The sequence below is a fragment of the Cupressus sempervirens genome, chromosome 7 (assembly GCF_028749045.1).
Source record: "Cupressus sempervirens isolate cs-2001-9-10 chromosome 7, ASM2874904v1, whole genome shotgun sequence".
NCBI lineage: Eukaryota > Viridiplantae > Streptophyta > Pinopsida > Cupressales > Cupressaceae > Cupressus > Cupressus sempervirens.
Window position 1 is genome coordinate 47,501,784 of NC_143124.1, and position 22,696 is coordinate 47,524,479.

At 32.9% G+C, this 22,696-nt stretch overlaps 2 pseudogenes across 2 annotated transcripts; one reads left to right on the forward strand and one right to left on the reverse strand.

The window, feature by feature from the left end:
- The first annotated feature begins 8,587 nt into the window (after nt 1-8,587).
- LOC149545405 (short-chain dehydrogenase reductase 2a-like) lies at nt 8,588-9,794 on the forward strand (annotated as a pseudogene). Its single transcript, XR_016354254.1, has 2 exons — nt 8,588-8,766; nt 8,967-9,794. The product of XR_016354254.1 is annotated as a short-chain dehydrogenase reductase 2a-like (transcript).
- A 1,069-nt stretch (nt 9,795-10,863) lies between these two features.
- LOC149545406 (zerumbone synthase-like) lies at nt 10,864-12,459 on the reverse strand (annotated as a pseudogene). Its single transcript, XR_016353582.1, has 2 exons — nt 12,069-12,459; nt 10,864-11,920 (listed from the first exon to the last, which is right to left on the reverse strand). The product of XR_016353582.1 is annotated as a zerumbone synthase-like (transcript).
- Between the last annotated feature and the right edge of the window lie 10,237 nt (nt 12,460-22,696).

Below are 22,696 nucleotides of genomic sequence, written 5' to 3' on the forward strand. Positions count from 1 at the left end.
GTTTACTAAATGCGAGTGAGCAATTAAAGAGATTATTGGATGTGATTTTGTGATCTGGTTACATGATTAGAAGGAGCAGAAGTCTAGTTAATAGGACATAGAAAGAGCAAGGAAGTACTATTCATTTCTATTATTCTACAAGGAATAATACAAAGTTCATATGGATAGTGGGTAAATTTGGTCTTACCCTTGAAGCTATTTGGGTAGTGGGTCCAGTTGTCTTCCAAAACTCCTAACAGGGTTGGAATCTTCTAACAAGGAATCAAAGTCTCCTAATAGGGATTAATATGTACTAAATGTTGATATAGACTCGTAACAGGGTCTATCCTCTAACAAGGAATATTTATATTACTATGTCATCTTGTGGATACCATCCCCACCAGGTTTTTCCCTTTGATTAAGGGTTTCCCTAGTTAATATATCATGTGTTATTGCGCATGAGTATCTTATTTTAATTTCTCATTATATTACTCATATGGTTAAAGTTTAATAAGGTTCATAATTGTGATATGAGTCAATTAATTAATTCACCCACCAATGCCCCCCCTGCCACCTTCTAAGTTAAATTGGTGGACTATATATTCTAACAAGGATGAAGAAGAATAATATGGAAGGAAGAAGGAGAGAAAAAGACCAAAACCACAATAAGGAGGGCTAAAAGGTCTCAAAATGAAGTCCCTCCATTTGACCATGGTACACCATTATCTAGCACATAATTTTAATAAATGAAAAAAAGAAGCTATGCAATAAAATATGAAATAGAAAACCAAAAATAATTGGTGAGTTCCATCATGAAAATTTAAATCCACCCAATTAAGATTTGAAATAAAAACTTAGAAATATGAAAGAGTATGACATATTAGTTTCACCAAAATATAATGAAAGGAAATATAGCTCACTAGCTTATACATTCAAATGAGGAAGCTAGATCTTGTTTTTTAAAATTACTTCTAAAGTGACTTTAGCAATCCATTTAGATCAAAATATTTGTTTTCTTAAGTTTCACACAAATTATAAAGGGACCCAAAAACTTACACCAAGTTGTTGATAACAAGGTATAAGATACTTCAATTTTAGATGTTTCCTCTAATACAAATATCCATTTAAATTATTTCAATTTTAATATTGGTTCTCAAACTGGAGTTTGACATGGGAAAAACTTGATCAATTGAACCTATAGAGGCATGCAAATATGTTAAAATTGACCATTTAAAGACCTAGAAAACCCCATTTGATTGATCCAAATAATTTGTGAACATTTACCAAGGTAGTTTAGGATTTTTTTTTTTCTAGTCAAGATTGTCCGTCATATTTACCTCAAATCTTAGTAGAAATTTCCTTTCTATCCATATTTAATAGATCTATTGCTAGAAATTTTTCATATGTAATTTCTAAGTTATTTATAAACTAAAAAGTATGATAGTTATGAAGAAGAACACCTTAAATATTTTATGCAAAAAATCATGAACTCTAATTGGTGTGAATGCATAAGTTATCAATTTATATATGTTTGGCTAGTTATTATTAAATAGATATTTCCAATCTCAAAAACTATTCATTGGAGGATTTGAATTTGGGCCCTTTATTTTTATCATGATAACAATGCCCTATGAGATATACTCCTCTCAAAAAAGGTAGGAGCCGAAGATTGATCTCCAACACATTTTGGTGATGCCTAATGTTTAGCTAGAATATGATGGATAAAATGTTCAAGATTGAGCATGTGAGGTCATACATCACAAAATCAGGTCGAGGAAAGAATGAAATTGCATAGGGTTGTGATTTATGAGATTATAAGAAGTAATGATATATTAATTAATGCCATGTATGATTTGATGATGATTAATCCAGGAATCCTCAATGAGCACCCCACTTGTCACAAGGAGAAAAAAACCAATGTAAGTTATTCAATACAACATGAAAAATTTGTATTGATTGCACATAAATAAATTAGGATACAATAAGATGAAATATAATACACAAATTAATTATTTTTATAGAAATAAATTGCCCTTAAAAATGGAAAAAACAAAGAGAGTTAGGAAGCCAAATTAGATTCAAGATAGATGAAGCATCCATGTTGAAGTATGTGTTGAATTTGCAAGCGAATATGCATGATTATATTTGTGAGAATGTGCAAAATTACGAAATGCAGAAATATGCACGTGTGCATATTAGAGAAGGAATGTATGTATGACAACTATTCATGCTCTATCATAGGCCAATGTGAATCCAATAAAAAACCCTTAAATTGTTTGGTTTAATAGCTCATGTTGATAAAAACTATCAAGGAGATAGATAAACTAGATATGATAAGAGTAATGCACTTTACCACTGTTAAAGTGTTTTGACTCCATGAGTTGACTAGAAAGGCTAGTGTCAACATCTCTACACAAATGAAGATGCCTTTGGAGAAATCTATATCAATGAGAAAGTTCCAACATGGGAAGCATAAGCTTAAGATTTCAATTCAAATGTGGATACAAATTGACTTATCAAAAAGTCAAAAGTTCAAGGTTTAAACACAAAGAGGGAAGAGGGGAAAAGTCATTGACCTTGGTCAAGAACAACCTCAACATGATTGACTACAAATAAAAAAGTTACCTTAATGGCTTTCTTGGATGGTAGTAAAGGAGATAATATAAGAAACCTAATCTTTGTCAACATAGTATGGAAATAAATTTCATGAACACTATCCATAAAAGGATCAATCATAGCAATATTATTTATATGCCTCATGGCTATTAAAGTAAATTAATTACTCATCGACTTGATCGGCATAGACTAGAGAAGCCTCTAGAAACACATGTAAAAATGTGTAGTTGTCGACTACTAGCTATAGCCATTTTTCTCACCTACAACCATTAATACACAACCAAATTTTTCTCTAGAATGCTCTATACATTTATTACTAATTTAGTTATAAATAGAATGGTTGAGGCTGGTATATCAATGCTCATTTCTTGAGTATTTTTTTGTGTTATATTCTCTCTCTTTTTCATCATATCAAAGCCATGACTAAGGATTGGTCACTGTTTTGTTTTGCTATGTGAATTGAAGGAGACTACTGTTATAAATCTACAAGCTGTTGTTAGAGTTGAGTGTTTCTTTGAACTATTGGAGTTGGCATCATCTTAGAGAAGAAAGATAAAGTGCTAAAGAAAGCAAGATCTATTGGACGCATTCCTGGAGGAGCAAAAATTATTATTAGTCAAAGATCACATTTGAGATTCTAAGAGGTATGTATTGAAGGATAAAAGAGTATAGTTTTGTGTGGGGTAGTAATGCTTATTGTTTTAATATTGAGCTTTCTCTATTCTATTGTACCACTAAAATAAGAAATGAACTATCAAATGTCTTTCTAAATCTAAAGTTGTTAATGATTGTTTGCTTATTTCAAATTTGTGAAGAGGGTTTTTTTATGCAAGATTGTGAGAATTGAGTGTATGTCAAAGTTATTATTCTTCTAAGAGAAATTTGAAAGATTTGTTTGGGAAGTTGAAAGTGGTAATTTTGGAAGTCTTTGTTTTGATAGGTTCTTAAGAAGGCTAGTATAAGGTGTGGTCTTTGCTAGATGCTTAATGCTTATGTGATTGTGTGCATATGTGTTGGTAATTGATTGAAAATTTAACTATGGCTGGTGAGATTTCTAATCTTGTGGTTAGTGAAAAATTGGATGGTTCAAATTATGCTAATAAAAAATGTGAGATGGAGTTAATTTTACAAGTGAAATATTTATGGGAAGTACTCACAGAAGAAGAACCTAAGGATCAAGTTGAACTTAAGAAATCGAATAAAAAAGATATGAATGTATGTGCTGCACTTTTGTGGCAAATTAGTCCAAGGATTAGGCCTCATGTTCAAGGTTTAACAACAACAAAGGAAATATGGGAAACTTTAAAAAAATGTATTAAAGAACAAGTAAGTTAAAAGTAAAGGATATTAAGAGGCAATTAACTCATTTGAAAATGAAAGTAGGAGATAGCATGAATGATCATTTTGCTAGATTGAAAATCATAAGAAATCAGCTTGCAATGATGAAGGTTGAGTATGAAGATGATGAAATCATAGAATTTTTAATTGAAAGTCTTCCAGAGGAGTATAATAATTTCACTTGTACTTTACAATTAACTGGAAAATTTGAAAATATAAAACTGCAAGAAGTGTATGGTGCTTTTTTAAATGAAGAAGAAAGACTTCACAAGTTTACAAGTGAGTCTAGCAAGAGTCAAGCATTTGTAGCTAGAGGGAAATACAAGAATTATAATCAAGAAAGAACATATCAAAATCAAAGACCTAATCAAGGGAATGAATATAGAAATAATCAAAGTCAATGGTCTCAACAAAGAGATAATCAAAATAGGCAAAATTATCAAAGGCCACAAAATGAAGGAAGAAATTACAATAATAATCTCAAAGGAGAAAATACTATCAAATGTTTCAAGTGTGGAAAAGAATGGCATAAAAGTGATCAATGTTTTAAGAAATGGCAAAAGAGATTTAATCAAAGAAGGCAATCAAATTTTGTTCAAGAATAGGGTGATCATCATATAATGATAGATTCTTTGGCTACTCAAGGTGATTCAAGTAATGCATGGTATATTGATTCAAGAGCTAGCCGACATCTAACTCACAACAAAAATATCTTTAGCTCTTTAGAAGCAACAAGAGATACAAAAATATTTCTTGGTGATGATAGTTCACATGACATGAAAGGAATAGGTATAATTTCAATGAAAGGTAATGATGGTAAAAATTTGAAAATAACTAATGTGAATTTTTTACCTAGATTGGCCAACAATCTATCAGTGAGTCAAATAACTCAACATGGATATAAGGTGCAGTTTTATTTAGATAAGTGTTTCATCAAGAATATTAATGATGCATACAAAATAGTGGCTAGAGGAGTTGCAAGTGATGGACTATATAAATTTCAAGCTAGTGTTGATGAGAAGGATTATATCACTACAAGATCATCCTTAAGTGAGTTATGGCATCAAAGATATGGTCATTTAAATTATCAAAGTTTGGCTATGTTTTCAAAGATGAGTATGGTTGATGGATTACCTTTGATAAAATTAAATACAAATGTGTGTGAAGGATGCATGGTTGGTAAACAATATAGAGGAACTTTTGAGAGGTCTGCATGGAGAGCAAAAAAAAGTCTATAAATTATCCATAGTGATTTGTGTGGTCCTATGAATCCATCATCAAAGGGAGGAGCTAGGTATATCTTGACATTTATTGATGATTTTTCAAGGGAAGTTTGGGTTTATTTATTGAAACAAAAGGATGAAGTGGTTAACAAATTTGAAATGTTTAAAGCTCTTGTGGAAAATGAAAGTGGAAATAAGATCAAGAGAATTATAACTAACAATGGTGGAGAATATGTAAACAATAGGTTCAAATCATTTTGTGAGCATCATGGGATCAAAAGAGAGATGACTATTAGATATACTCAACAAAATAGTATTTCTAAAAGGAAGAATAGGACTTTAGTGGAAATGGCATATTATATGCTACAATCTAATAATCTTCCTTTGTTTCTATGGGCTGAAGCTATTAATACCACATCTCATGTTTTGAATAGATCTCCCACAAATGTTTTGCAAAACATTACACCTGAAGAAGCTTAGAGTGGAAGAAAACCTAATGTTAAGTATTTTAGAGTGTTTGTATGTGAAGCTTATGCCCATGTACCAGATGAGATTAGAGAAAATAAATTTAATAAGAAAAGCATTAAGTGCATCTTTGTTGGGTATGATGACCAAAGGAAACGATATAGGTTGTATGATCCTAGTGTGGAAGATGTGTTTACAAGTAGGGATGTCAAGTTTAATGAGGGGTTTGATGATATGCCAATATCCATTCCTATTCCACATGTGGCCATTGAGAATCATGAAGATCCTAATGATTTTGAAACTGGTGAAAGTTCTAAGGAACCCTTTGACATGGATGAAGAATCTAGTCCTTTTCTAAAGACCAAGAGTATTCAAGAAATTTATCAAAGGACTCATCAAATTAATTATGCTTTAATGACCACTATAATGAAGAGGCCAAAGGAAAATTATGCTTTAATGATCCTCAAACATATGAAGAGGCCAAAGGAAAACATGAATGGGAAGAAACTATGAAAAATGAGTATGATTCCTTGATCAAGAACAACACTTGGAAATTGGTAGAGTTTCCAAAAGGTAAGAATATGGTTAACAATAAGTGGGTTTATAAGACCAAGTTCAAGTCAAATGGGAGTATTGAAAAACATAAGGCAAGACTAGTTGCCAAAGTTATTCACAAAAAGAAGGGATTGATTACATAGAAACTTTCACCCCAGTAGCAAAGATTAGTATTATTAGAGTTATTATAGCATTAGCAACTCATTTTAAGTGGCCTCTACATCAAATGGATGTTAAAAATGCATTTTTGAATGGTGAAATTGATGAAGATTTTTATATGACTCAAGCACAAGGATTTGAAATTTAAGGGAAAGAACATTTGGTTTGCAAATTAAGGAAGTCTTTATATGGTCTCAAACAGGCTCCAAGGGCTTGGTATGCTAAAATTGGTGAATATTTTCAAATTTAAGGCTTCCATAATAGTCCTCATGATCCAAATTTGTATGTGAAGGAATTTGATGGTGGTGATATCATAATCATTGTGAATTATGTCGATGATCTTATTATCACAAGACATAACATGGATAAAATTAGTAACATAAAGCTAAGCTTGTGAGATACATTTGAGATGACAAATCTTGGTTTTCTACACTATTTTCTTGGTATACAAGTATGGCAAAAGGATGATGGTTTTTATCTTTCTCAAACTAAATTTGCCTTAGAATTATTGAAGAGGTTTTGAATGACAGATTGTAAAAGTGTGTCTACTCCAATTGCTCAAGGATTAAAGTTAAGCAAGGAAATGGAAGGTGAAGATGTTGATACTACCTTATATAGGTAATTGGTTGGTAGTCTTGCATATTTGATACACACTCGTCCTGATATTTCTTTTGCAGTTAGTGTGGTTTCCAAATTTTTGAGTTCACCTAAGGTCCCACATTGGATAGCAGCTAAAACAATACTAAAATATGTGAAAGGGACTTTAACAATGGGCATCTATTATTCATCTCATGGAGATATTTCCCTTATTGGTTATTCAGATTCTGATTGGGTAGGATGTGTGGATGATCGTAAGTCATCTATAGGTTATGTTGTCTATCTTGGTGCAGTAAAAAATAGTCTTCCATTGCTCTATCCACTACAAAAGCTGAATATACTGTGGCAAATGAAGCAGCAAAAGAAATCACTTGGCTATGAGCTATCCTATCAGTCCTCAAGCAACGTCATGCACGACCTTCTTTACTTCATTGTGACAATCAAAGTGTCATCTCATTGTCTAAGAATCCAGTGTTTCATGCTCACACCAAACATATCAAACTCTATCATCATTATATCAGGTATCTCATCCAACAATAGGTGATTCATCTTCAATATTGCAAGACAAAGGACCAGATTGTTGATTTATTCACCAAGGCCTTAAGTGAAGCCAAGTTTGTATCTTGTCAATGTCTTTTGGGCTTAAGAGCAGTGCCATAATTGTCTCATGGTTGTCATTTAGGGGAGATTCTTATGAATTTCAACCATTGTATTTAGGAGATAACTGATTGTAAATGGGTACCTAACAAGGCTTTAGGCTGGGACCCATCATATGTAGATTATGGGTGGATATTTAGATAGTAGATATTTAGTATAGCTATTGTAATTAATTTAAGGGGGATGTTAAAGTAAATTAATTACTCACTGACTTGATTGGCACAGACTAGAAAAGCCTCTAGAAACACATGTAAAAATGTGTAGCCATCCACTACTGGCTATAGCCATTTTGCTCACCTACAACCATTAATACACAACCAATTTTTTCTCTAGAATGCTCTGTACATTTATTACTAATTCAGTTATAAATAGAATGGTTGAGGCTAGGATATTAGCGCTCATTTCTTGAGTATTCTGCTGTGTTATATTCTCTCTGTTTTTCAATGGCACTCTAGACTAGAAAGTACATATACAGAAGAAATTAGGTACCTTAAATCATAAAAGATCTCAAAAGTTTTTCCCTTAAACTAGGTACTCATTAAGTACCTTAACTCATAAAAGACCTTGAAAGTTTTTCACTTAGGTACTTAGGAACCTTGCTTTACCTTACCTTAACACGTAAGAGCACAATAACTATTTATAGTTGTCATCGAGCTTTGAGTTTGAATAATGCCTAGCACCAGAAAAGATAGAAAAGTTTAGGCCATATATAAAATTAAGAAGTGCACCCTCCCAATCAGCGAATGAAAAATGACCCCTATAATATAAGCATGCATTAATAGAATCCTATAGAAACACTACAATGACACATGCCCACAACAAGACCAAACAGTGTAACCCTGACGGCGCAAGCCTTGTAAAACTGGTGGGTAGTTTCGAACAAAAATTTCTTTCAAGTTAAAAGTCAAAGCCAATATAAGCAAGTATAATCATAACCACATGGTCATCACGTGTCCTTATGGTGGCTCTCAAGTCTCATTCTCGGTCGGCGGAATTATCAAGACAAGAAATGGGATAAGACGATTTCCTCTGTTTAATATACTTTTCAGTCCCGTAAACGCTGTCTTCTAAAACTTCCTCTACACAATCCTATTTCCTGTCTTGTAAAGCTCACTCTTAATAATCTACACCGGAGAACAATGTCTACAGAGGATACAGTAACAGTTGCACAGAAGAGGTAACTGGGCTTCTGCTTGTTCCTTAATTAAGGTTTTAACATGAAATCGTAATATCGTTGAAACTCTATGTTGCCAACGATCTTGTTTTCCTTTTAGCAATTTAATATGCGGACAAGGATGTTTTATTTTCATAACAGAAATTGTTTATCCAGAAGATTCCTTTATAGATCTAATAAACTACAGCCCTTTTTAATCACAGATTAGAGGGTAAGGTTGCTGTAATCACAGGGGGAGCAGCGGGAATCGGAGACATTGCAGACGACGCGGGAAAACTCACCGCTCAATCTCTTTCTCCATGGGCGACGTACATCCACTGTGACGTCAGCAAAGAGAAGGATGTAAGCGCGGCCGTTGATTTGGCCATTGAAAAGTATGGAAACCTTGACATAATGTTCAATAATGCAGGAACAGCGGACTTACAAAAAGTGAGCGTGCCAGAATATGATATTGAGGAGTTCGAGCGAGTGATGAATATCAATGTAAAAGGGGTAATGCACGGCATTAAGCACGCTGCTCGCGTTATGATCCCCAACAAAAGGGGCCTACATAATATCTACGGCTAGTGTTGAGGGAACTTTGGGAGGAATGGCTCCTTATGCGTACACGGCCTCAAAGCATGCGATTTTAGGGTTAACTAAAAATGGGGCGGCGGAGCTGGGGAAAGATGGAATCAGAGTGAATATTGTTTCTCCCTTCGGGGATTGCAACTGGTTTTACAATGGAGTACGCGAGGGTTGAAGATAATGCCACACTGGAGGCGTTCTGTAACAGCGTGGGGAACTTGAAGGGGCCCGCACTTAGGGTTGAGGATATTGCAGAGGCGGCCTTGTTTTTAGCGGCCGAGGAATCAAAGTATGTGAGCGGACATAATCTTGTGGTTGATGGTGGGACAATCGTTGTGAACCATGATTGGCGTGTGTACAAGTGATAAGATTGGATTCTTTTCTCTCCCAGTCTGATGTCATCGTACAATAATTGTGAAAGATTATCTTTCAATATTTAATCTGTGGTAAACAATATTTCTGTATTTTATCTGTGCTACAAGACATTTCAGCATTGTAAATATTTGTCATGGGTTAATGTAGATGTGAATTTTGTAGAAACAATTGTATTATTTATATTTTGGGGAAGTCTAATTTGACAAGACAAGATTCAAACAAATTTTGTGGAAAATGTCCCCAATAATATTAGCATACACGAACAGAATCCTATAGAACACTACAATGTCATAAACACGGTACAAGACCAAACAATATAACCCTAACAGAGAAAAAGTTTGAACTCGAACAAAAATTTGTTTGAACTTTCACTGGTCAAAGCCCAGAGAAACAAGTATAGTCACATGGTCATAACATCTGTCCTTATGGTGGCAGTTATACATAACTTTAACTGTTCGGTTCATTTCTTGAACAATTTGCTACAACATTGTAATTTTTCAATGTTTGTATTAACTGGATCAACACCTACATTGAGTACATACCTCTCAGAGTGTTTACTAACAAATAGTTGTAACAACTTGTGAAAATCTACCTGTAGGGACTTTTCAAACCAAGCATTGGAGTGACAAGTTCAATTTAAGAAAGTGTAGTGACAGAGGTCATTGGCCATTAGAGGGAGATGAACACACGGAGCTCCATACTCTGAATGGTGTGAGATTTGTACTACAACAATCATTGAAGAAAAAAAAATTAATATGCCGTCAATAAAGGTTTGATTATTTACTCTTCCTCCCCCTTTCCCAGGTTTAAGAGCCTGTTTTCTAAACTTACCCTTCACCGCCCTCTATCTCCTACCCCCAACCAGTGAAATAAAAGATTGTTCTCTGTGTCTAAAGAACAAACATAATTTAAGGAGAATCATAACAGTTGGGAATTAACAGTCGGTTCCAATTAGTGAAGGCACGTGGCCTGCAGTAAATTTGCCACTTACTAATGTGTAGAGATACTGATGGACTCTCATTTTATCAAAAAGAACTATCGAAAAAACTAAGTCCTTACAGATCTATGATAGATGAATAAACATCTCTATATAATTATGACTATCAGTTTCTGAAAATACGACTGCTTAGATCATGCGTATGATATACACACCACAAGTAATGCAAAAGAAAATCTTATTCACAGATTTCCTTATAAGTTGTAGGCCACCACACGGCAATTCCAATCTTAGTTCATTTAATTAATGGAGGAGACTTCGTGAAGGTTGTAAACCACCATTCCAATTAATGTATTATAGGAAAGACCAATTCTCAGCAAATACTTTCAAGTTTTCAAAATGAAAACAAATACTTACTTCTGACCCCATTATAGTGCATACCCAGTTCACGATTTCAATTTGTGAAACTAACTTTTTATTGACCCCGATCACCGGTACACTGCCCAGTCATTGTTTGTAATCGTTATTCCCCCATCTACCACAATATTCTGACCACTTACATATTTTGATTCCTCACCTGCCAGATACAGAGCAGCCTCTGCTATATCATCTACTCCAAGCGTAGCTTCCTTTAAGTTGGCCCCGCTATAACGTGACGCTGCCCTCTGGGTCTTCTCATCCTCAGAAAGGACCCTTCCAATGTACCCAGTTAACAAATCTGTGGGAACACCAGACGGAGAAATACAATTCACTCTGATTCCATATTTTCCTAGTTCCACTGCACCATTTTTAGTGAGCCCAATTACGGCATGTTTGGAGGCTGTGTAGGAGTAAGTAGCACATCCTCCTAATACTCCTGCAATACTGGCTGTAGAAACAATGCTGCCCTTTCTGTTGGGGATCATAACGTGGGCCGCGTGCTTAATGCCGTGCATTACTCCTTTTGCATTGATATTCATCACTCGCTCGTAATCCTCCATATCATACTCTGCCACGCTCCCCTTCTTCCTATTTATGATTCCTGCATTATTAAACATTATGTCCAAACTTCAATGCTTTTCCATCGCCAGATCGACAGCCTCGCTTACATCTTTCTCCTTGCTTACATCGTAGTGGATATATGTCGCCCGGGGAGAAAGCAATTCCGCAACTTTTTTACCGGCTTCATCTGCAATGTCTGCAATTATGACATTAGCTCCATGATTGGCAAACAGCCTAACGGTAGCTTCACCGATTCCTCCTGATCCTCCTGTGATTACTGCTACCTTGCCTTTTAGTCTGTATTTCACAAGGACTTCTTGTCACAGGCTGGAAGTTCCAATTCAACTATGATTGTGTTGATAGTGTTATCAAGAAACTGGAATACTCTTAAAGCGTTGAAAACCTAACCAAAGGGTTTTGTAGAAAAGGGGGAAAGACCGATTACCTTTGCAATACAGAAGCTGCAATCCTTTCTGTAGACATGATTCCGGATCCGCAATTATACTTGAAACAATCTTTGGAAGAGGCGGCCTTACATGAATAAATAAGACCAACGAGACAGTCTGCAATTTAGCCGCTAGCTTCTTTTGACCCCTTCTCTTTAATTGATCGAGACTAACTTCCCGTAGTTGTTTATATCGATCAGGCTAAAATATCCCTTAAATTTTTATTGAGTGTTAAGTCCTTTGAAGAAATTCTCAATTTTGACCTTGGACTATTAGAGATTTCCTTAGTAGTTCACCCGACCTGACAATGAATTGGATTGGTACTGTGGAATCTTTATTTTATTGGATTTTCTCAGTCACGTTCACATCCCGCGAGTCGTCTTATATTTATATTTTTCTGTGTTATAGCCTTTGACATCTTTTAAGGCTGCAATTTGATTTTTCCAGAAAACTCTAGGGGTCCATTGACTTGCTTGAACTTATCGATTTTACCTAGAGATTTAGTGTTTATCCTTCCATCCCCATCCAACATGAAGGGGCCCGCGCTTAGGGTAGAGGATATTGCAGAGGCGGCCTTGTATTTGGCGAGCGAGTCAAATCTTTCTTTTGTATTTATTCGATAATTTTTTGTTCTTTCAATCTTGTGGTCGATGGCTGGACAAGCTTTGTGAACCATGATTGGGGTGTGTACCGGTGATCATATTGTATTCTTTTCTCTCTCATATGAGGTGTACAATAATTGTGAAAGATAATCTCGGAATATTTCAATTTGTTATTTCTCTACAATAACATTTCAGCATTTAAAAGTCTTATCGTAGCTTAATGTATAAATGCTTTTTTTAGAGGCAATTTGATTATTTATAGATTGAGGGAACTAGAAATTTGTTTTAATCAGTCCAATTTTTCTGTTATAAGTATAGTTTGCTAAACTAATCTGGCAATCAAAACATGGCTTTGATAGATGTTTAATTTGTGTAAAGTTACTTAGAAATCAACCCTCTTCCAATTATACTTTTTAAGCATTTAAAATATCCAACATTTGAAATATTGAGCAAAAAATGACAAAAAAAAGACTGAGCATTTGAAATATCCAAACCTTATACTATTTTATATATAGAAAGAGTTAATATAGTATTAATATATTATATTACTATTCAAATATAATAGTAATATATTATTTAATTATCATCATATATTATAAATTTATAGAATTAATTATTATATATAGAAGTATATAATTTCATAATTTTATAAAATATAGTTTATATTTTAATAAAAAACTATCATTTATAAATTGTGTAACAAAATTTTAATTGTATATTATAGTTCAAATATAACTATAGTATATTATTTAACTCTTAACATATATTACAATTCACAATTATAGCTATATGAGAACCTTGTAAGAAAACAAACACTCCTATAACATAGAAATGAATTAAGCTGATCAAATTTAAGATATTTAATTTTTATAATTAAAAAAATTATAAATATATTATAGAACTTAAGAAATATGTAAATTATGGGAAAATAATTATTTTTTATTAGTGCATATCATTGAGTTAATTGAGTTATGAGTGCAATAGTGCATTGCACAAATACAATAACTACTTAGTACAAAATGACTACTAGTTTGTTGTTATGATCTTTTAACTATTATTTCCATGTCAACAATATCTTCTCCATCTAGTAAATCAACCAACATGTATAATGGGTTTGTGAGTCATAATGTAAACAAATGTCAATATGATGTACACTTTCATATTTGTCAAGAAGTTACTTTTTAAATTTGAATAATATTTTCTAACATTAGCTAACCTATCAAGAAAGAACTTAACTTTTGTTACTCCCTATCATAAACTATTATTTTTGAATGGATTTAAAACAACTAATTTTGTCTCCCAAATCAAATAATATTTTCTAACATTGACCAACCTATCAAGAAAGAACTTAAGTTTTGTTACTCCCTATCATAAACTATTGTTTTCAAATGAATTTAAAACAACTAATTTTGCCTCCCAAATTACAACATCATAGAAATTAAAAAATTATTATATGATTTACAATATTTCAACTGAGACTAGGTTTCACTTATTTCAATTAATTTTTTAAAAAAATAACTACTAACCAATCAATAATATAATTCTTAAGTTCTTTCCATACCTCAAATATCATATGTGGAGAATAGGTAAATAATGCCAAAATGATTTGTCACACATTTTATTAAAATTTAATAGTTAGCAAATCAAATGGAGATATTGACTTAACTCTCGTCACAGTTTTCACAAAAGGTGAAGTAGGATTTTATGCTTTGAAAGTTTCTCTCTGATTAATCTTTTCTAGCAGAATTTATATAATTAGAATATTGAATTTATATAGAAATAAAAAAAATATACAAAATCTATTTAGATTTCAATATACATCAATTAAATGTTGTCTAAAATTGGCATATATTTAAAATTATAAATTTTCAAAGATACAATTGCTATTAATATATATAGATAGATATATATATCTAGAAGCAATCATATTCCATCTATATCTATATACAAGTTAATTTAGAGACTTTATTAAAGTTGTAGGAAACTTCATCACAATTCTAATCTCAGTGAGTTTGATATGAAAGAAATCCTATTCAAAATATAATTGAATAAATTGAAAGCCACTACATGGTGATTCCAATTATACGAAACTAATATAACATGGAAATGGAAATGTATTTTGGACTGTCATGGGGATCCAAAATCACATTGCAGGTTTTTCATGGAGTAAGTTTTTTTTTTTTTTTTTTGAATTCATCTCCGAGTTTTCACTTGTCATACCACATTAATTGCAAGAGCATTAGGGCTTTTTATTATGATTCCTACCAACTTTATCCCAATAGGTGATACTAGCTCTAGAGTGTGATGGAAGTTCATGATGCCTCATTTCAACTAATGGTATACATGGAGCCAACAAAGTTTTTTGATGCATGTCCTCAAAGGAGGGTTTTTGTTGAATTGGACCTCTCTCGTGATTTCGAAGAAATTGTCAATATTCAAGTTAGAGTGTGCACCTTCACCCAGGAGGTGCTTTATTTGACCCTATTTGTTATCAGTGTCAATCAAATGAATAGAAGGTCAAATATTTCCCTCTAGCCATGCCTTGCAAGCTAAATCATGTCAAAGAGATTCAAGCCAAAGGTGCTAAAAATGCCAAAAAAGATGAGTGGATAATTGTAGTGCACAAGGGTAATCTTGACTTCCTTGTGTCCAAGAAACATAGGTCCTCTTCTCTATCTTTGTTGGAGATTTTTTCATTTTACCTTCATCACTGTGCTTATCATACTAGTAGTATCACCACCCATTTCAAACCTTGTTCACCAAGGGATGACTTCATCTATGAGTGCTTCTTGACCAATGTGGGTCTGTACTATAGAGGTGACATCCTTGATTATCCTACTTGGGTCTAAGCCCTTGTGATACTCTTAGATCGCAGATGGTCATGAAGACGACTTAGATGGTAGTTCAAAGAAGAGGAGAATCATATCTGGTGGTGATTCTTCTCCTATTTTTACCTCCAGTTCACTTTTGCATTATAGTTTCTTCTCTTTTAGGGACAAGGATGACATTCAATAAATATTTCCATGAATTTTCTCTCATGGAATGTGTAGGGTCACACAAACCTCCCTCACAAATATGTGAGATACTAGAAACCATCTCAGTTTGAGGAGTTTTACTAAACACTACTTGTCATGTTATTTGGCCAAACACTGCATTTTTTTCTTCCCAGCACATAGTTGGTCAACGTGGCATAGTTACCACTCATTTCAACTCATTTATTATCTTCTGTTATTTATCATGGTTCTAACCCCATGCACGGGATTGTGTCAATTTTTTTTTCTTTCCATAATCATTCTTTTGGGATAACTGATGTTTATGCTCCCAATGATGCTATTGAGGGGTCCCATCTTTTGCATTGGATGGTAGGTTTTTCGTGAATTTCCAACTTGATTGTTTATGGGGACTTCAATATGGTCGAGTTGGCCTATGATTAAGAAGGTATTCTAGCATTTTAGTAGAAATTTGGAGAGAGAGAAGCCAGGTACTATATGCACAATAAATTAGGCCTTTTGGATCCCAATGCCCATTATTATAATTCTTATGGGAATTGGTATACTTGGTCTAATTTTAGAGCTAGATCTAATAAGGTTTTGAAAAGGCTTGATTGTGTGACATTAGTAAATTTGAACTCAATTTTTGACATATTTTGGTCGAAACTTTGACCTAGGTTGGTCAAAATTTTGACCAAGTAGTTCATGGTAATTCTTTTCATCAAAATTTCAACCAACTTATAGGTTGGTCAAAGTTTTGACCAATACATTCGTCAAAAAATTTTAATTTTTGCTAGCCCTAATTTGTCATTGTTGGTCAAAATTTTCACCAAAGTTTGCTTGATTTTTTTAAGAATTTGTGGAAATTTCAACCAATTCCTAGTAGAAAACTATCAAGAATTGGTCAAATTTTCCACCAATGTTTGGTTGAATTTTTTTAATAATTGGTGAAAATTTTGACCAAATCTTGGTAGAAAACTATAAGGATTTTGTTGAAATTTCCACCAATGTTGGGTCAATTTTTTTTTTAATGTTATATCAAGCAATTCTTTCTTATCCAAGCCATTTAATTTGCATCCTTTAAAATATAAAAGGTTGCAAATTAAATGGCTTGGATAAGAAACAATTGATTGATACAACATGGAACAAATGGACATTTATGTAGAAAGAGATGAATCAAAAATATATCAAACTTCTTGCAATCCTAAATTTGATTATGTTATACTTGAAGATCAAAAAAGAGAATTTCATAAGAATATTTCAAAATCCATATAAGTACAGGACAAAATACTTTTATGATTATCATAACAATTGTCACATAGAAAATATTTCCTATTATTGTAATATGTTTTAAAATAGTTAATTTGATTAGCTATGTGTTTGGAAAAGCTTCTTCTAACACTATATATGTTGAGATTAAACTATTACAATGATTATTATCAAATTGCCCAACTCTATATTAAATAATATCTACAATAACAATAAGACATAAATAACCATAAACAAAATAGATTTCAATGTCATTTAATGAATATGAGTTAAAAGTATTAATAATATTAGATAACAGCTATTGGTTTAAGAGAATATTTAGTCTACAAGCTTGTTATTGTTATACTATATGGACTCTAGATCTAAGATAAATCATATCAATAATGCAAGCTAAACTCACCACAAATGACACAAGAAAAATTGGAAAGAAATTCAATTGTGCAAAACATGCTTTTTCTAACTAGATTTTTTGTGGTTTTACAGAAATGGAGATGAAGATCATGAAGAAAAATTGCAATTATTTTTGTAAAAATCCATTGTGTTTCACACAATCCAAAAATAGTATGGTAGTCAGGGGTAAATTCTAAATTCTTTGCTAAATTCTCTCCTAAATTGATTTCTATGCTATGACAATCAGGGGCATCATAACCAGAAACTTAAGGAGTTTTTGCTACCATACAAGACATGTTTCTAGTAAAGCATATGTTCATGCTTCAAACTCCATAAAATGAGAAAATCATAAGTACAACTAGGAGTTAGCACGTTATACTGAAATACAAATACAGCTATAAATAGATGAAAATATAAAAAACAACCTCCTAGGATGTCATAAGATTAGAACTCTTGCTATTATTTTCCATTTTGTTCAACAAATTGAACCCAAATAGTGTTGGGAAACCTTCAGTAATCATGACTCACTATAGAGGAGGAAAAAATGTAAATTAAAATAAAATCCTACTTATTTCCACACAAGATGGCATTTAGAAGTAAACATATAAACCAAGATTGGTTAGTTCAAAAAATTATTTAAATATAGGTTACTATCTATGCAAGTTGTAATCAAGAATATCAACTAGAGAAATAGAACCATGAGTTGACTTTTACAATTACCTCTTTACATCCAGGCACTATTGGCTTGCCTACAAGTAGCTTACCAAGTATGCAACCTACACTCTAGAGAGATATAATGCTACCAAGATTATTAGCAAAGTATCTAGAGCATACTACATCACTTGTCTTTTTCTCATGAAAATATGGATCAAAAGTCCACTTTTCACACATTGGTCTTCAATCATTCCATAACTATAATATGCCTGCATTATAAACATGTTGTTAGGAACAAACTATAAATTAAGCATTTTCAACAAGCTATACAATAATACTAGTGATGAACAAGCTAACAAAAAAGTGAATTAAATATTTGATGAAAGAAAAGTTATGTATAAAATCCAAATCAAAAGCAATTCAATTATGAAGTAGGTCAAATAAATACATTTTATATTTAATTAAAAATTATCTATAAATAGATATGGCCTAAAATGAATTGAGCCTAATGAGATGGCTTGCACACTAGAATGATAGTAGACTAGATCAGGATGCCATACAAAGTAGCTATCACCTAGAATTTTCTAATAGTAGACCATATTGGGATGCAATAGATCACCAAAGTGTATATAATGTTAAAAAATGTATCTAAAATTAGCTGGGTATTTTGATAAAAAAAAAAACATGAACAACTAATTCTAGAAGTAATCTCCTAAATATTGTATAGGACTTCCAAAATTAACTACCTACTGAAAGTCGATAAGGCCCCTAAAAAAGTTTTGTAGTCTAGTCTAGGTGAAAATTCTTATCATGTATACCATATATAGTAACATGACACATTGCAAAGAATGTTCAAGCAATTTTAACCTTGAGATCTCACATAGTTCATTAAGGAAGTTCAAAAAAGGAGAAATGCAATCTGTATGCACAAATGAAAAATGAGCACTTTCTTCTTCCACTTCTAACGTGTGCAATGATTTCTTGTGAGGAACAAGGGATAACTGGTTGGTAGAAATTTGACCCTTATATTGCATGAGACACCTAATAAGATCACCCCAATCTTGTGATGGTAGACGAGGAGCTTTCTCCAAACATCTCATGACTAAAACAATTGTATTAGTAGGTTTAATAGAACCAGCTTATCAACACACCAAAAGTAACACAACAATCAAAAGAAAATACAAATATATCAACACTTAACTAATTATTTGTACTATTTAAGAAGGTAAACTCATCCCCAACTATCTTGTGACTGCATAATGATCAAACTCAAAAAAATTTAAAAGAAGATGGGCATTGAAAACATTACGAAAACATAACTAGCCTTTAAATGCTATGACAATTAATGAAAAAATAATTTTCCATTGTTTTGATCACGCTATCTACAATAAAGTTGATCCCATTTATTAGTAACAACATATTCAATCACTGATAGTATATATAGCTTTCTCCATATAAAAAGAGATACTAAAATCATCTCCATCTTCGTCTTCATTCAACTTTGCATCTTCATGTCTTTTTCTCTATGCTATTGTTGAACCTTGAAGTCTTCAATTAGACTCCCAAAAAAGGAGTTCATAAGTTGCTTCCAATGTACTACTTGAAACTCAAGTCCACCCTCCAATGCCACTCCACTCATTGATAACTTGTCCCTCACCCGAGAGTCCTTTCCTTGCCTCTCACCCTAGCACTATAGGTGACCAACTAGATCATCTCCTCTAGCCCTAAACCATATCCTATGGCCCTTTGATAGACATGCCCATTTGTAGATAGTGGACATGCACCTACAACAAAGATCACATAACAATCTTCATTTTCTTAGCCCAGATCTTTTGCTGAGATTTGGTACCAATTTGATGCAGAGCATCTACCAAAACCTATTATCTATCTATAATCCATTTGTTCTAGTTTTCCATCTTCACATATTCATGTTGAAAAACTTATTTACTACATATTAGAGACATATTGTTATCACCAAAATCATGTTCCATAATCAATCAACTTTTCATCTTTAACCCTTTCCTAGGATCACTCTCAAACAATAACTAATCAACATCTCTTGAGGTGATGTCATACCTTATACAATCTTCCACTTACCTTCCATTCACTTTTCACACATTGGTCTTCAATCATTGCATAACTCTGATCTGCTTGCATTATAAACATGTTGTTAGCAACAAACAACTTTTTTTCATCATTCTTTAGTCTTCTCACATTGTCCTAATTCTCATATTCAATCAAAAAAAATTGTACTATCATTGAATCCTAAAATATTCATAAACAATAGATCACTTATCCCTTTTCCTTGTTCCCTCTTACAACCATAGACCTTGTTACATCTACACTCGAGCATTGATGCTATCTAGTTTGTGAGAAAATATGTGCATCAAACAAAATTTGCCAACATTACATCCTATTGCTTTCCTTGTCACAATGACACACAATACCATTGAGAGGTTTGATCACATGTTTTAAACTCCTTTCAATAAATTCTTCATGCCTTACCCATCTAGTCAGTTTCAATAATTAGATTCTACTCTTGCATTCTTGTGATTGTCAATTAGATGACAGTTTTATAGACTAGTACATAGACATGAATATCTTCCAACGTAGACTGTATTTGTACAATCTTTCTGGTGTGTTTGTGGAGAATTAGGATCACAAAAGCATATTCAAATTTGAAAAGAATCCAATGGTGCAATTTAAAGTTATGACCCCAATAATGAACCTCAATTTTATTGTCATTAAAAAATAAAGAAACTTGCATGTCCAGTCTACCTAGGGAAAACATCTTTCTCCTAGAATATAAAACCTTTTGGTCTCAAACCAAATTCACATGAAAGTGAATCTAGAATAGTAACCAAATCCAAAAGACCATTAATTTTCAACAATTAGAAACAAAGATATGCACAAAAATTTCACACCAACTCTATCCATGAGGGTTTTATGACAATGTTGAAAGAATCCATTCAAAATTTCTACATATATCAAGTCCAATTGCTTAAAATGGATTCAAAGCAAAGTTAAACCAACATATTATCACCCCAAATAGTTTTTAGGCTTTACTCAATTCCATCGTATACAAGAAAAATGCCAAATAGTAGCAAGAAACATGCTTGGAAGAAATAACTATAAATGAATTCTAAACAACAATTCCTTTCTTAGTAAAATATGTTAAAAAATTGACACATTGGTGGTCTTCTATCTTCATCAATCCATCCTTCTTAGTACATGAAGGATAATTGATAAACAGTAGAAATGATAGACTTTTCTCTCTACCATTCACCAAATACTTGCAGGGTGGTGCTATTTAGAGGCTTATTGGTTTATCCCATTCAAACTCTTCCTCTAACTTATCCACACACTTCCATTCAACCTATCGCAAGCATTTTATAATGCTTTCTTGGACATAACTACCCAACAACCTATTAGGACTAAACACACACTTCTTACATTGTTTTGCAACTTTAGCAGGTTTTGAAAAGCTGCATTTTACAGCTTTTTGGATAAATTTTACATTCTTGATAGAATGGCTTTAAATTGTTGCAAGAACCTTCCAAACACATTTAAAATGGCCTATAAGAGTGAAAATAACCTTTACTACAACTTGAAGAGTGAAGTTCAAGAAGGTGTATTTTGAAGGAAGTTGTCAACCACCAGTAACAAGCACCCTCACATAAAATAATTCAGTATTGGACTATTACCAAGTTTTGAAAAGCTACATTTTACAACTTTTTGGACAACTTTTACATTCTTGACACAATAGCTTTAAATTGTTGGGAGAACCTTCAAAACACATTAAAAATGGACTATAAGAGTGCAAATAACCTTTACTACAACTTCAAGAGTGAAGTTTACGAAGGTGTATTTTGAAGGAATTTGTCAACCACCAGTAACAAGCACCCTCAGATAAAATAAATTAGTATTGGACTAAGTGCATATTGGGGGAATAAGTAATAACTCTTAAAGACACCTTGAATCCACATTTCATTAGTCCTCCAAAAGAAGAGGGGAAGCTAGTAAGGTGAACCTATTTAGATGTCCTAGAGATGCAAAGTATCTACTCGTTTATCCCAAAGAACAATACACCCAACATATCTAGAGTGAGAAAAGAAGGACATAATTGCCACATGAAAAGGTACTACCATTATTTTGCAAGGGAAAAGATTTCCTGAATCATTCTAATCCTTGTCTTGTAATGATGGCCACAAGATATCAGCTATTCAAGTTCTACTCTTTGGGATAGGAAAAAAACCAGCTAGTAAGAGTCCACCTTCCACTAATATGACAACAAAATTTCTCCTTGCTTTAACTCTTTCATACAACTTCTAATCATGTATGTTTTTATATGATTAAGCATTGTAGCTCAAACATGGCATGAGCTATTTCATAAGAACATTTTAGGCTCCAAGATAGCCTTATGCAATTCAACACTCAAAAGCCCCTTATTCATGATACATGTGAGTTGGGAAATATACCAATTTGAAAGGACAATCCCAACCACTGTGATTGAACAAAACTTAAGATTCAAGAAATAGAGATTTGATAGGATAGAAGCAACAAATAGAAGAATTTGAAGGGTAAGCTCATACATATGTTGATTTTTTTTCCTATAGCTGTAGCTTTACAAATGCTCTCCCTTGGTGCCAAAAATCAGACCTTTAAACCTGAAAAACAAAAGGAAATAGGGACCTTCTACTATCCATAGAAAAAGTAGTAACT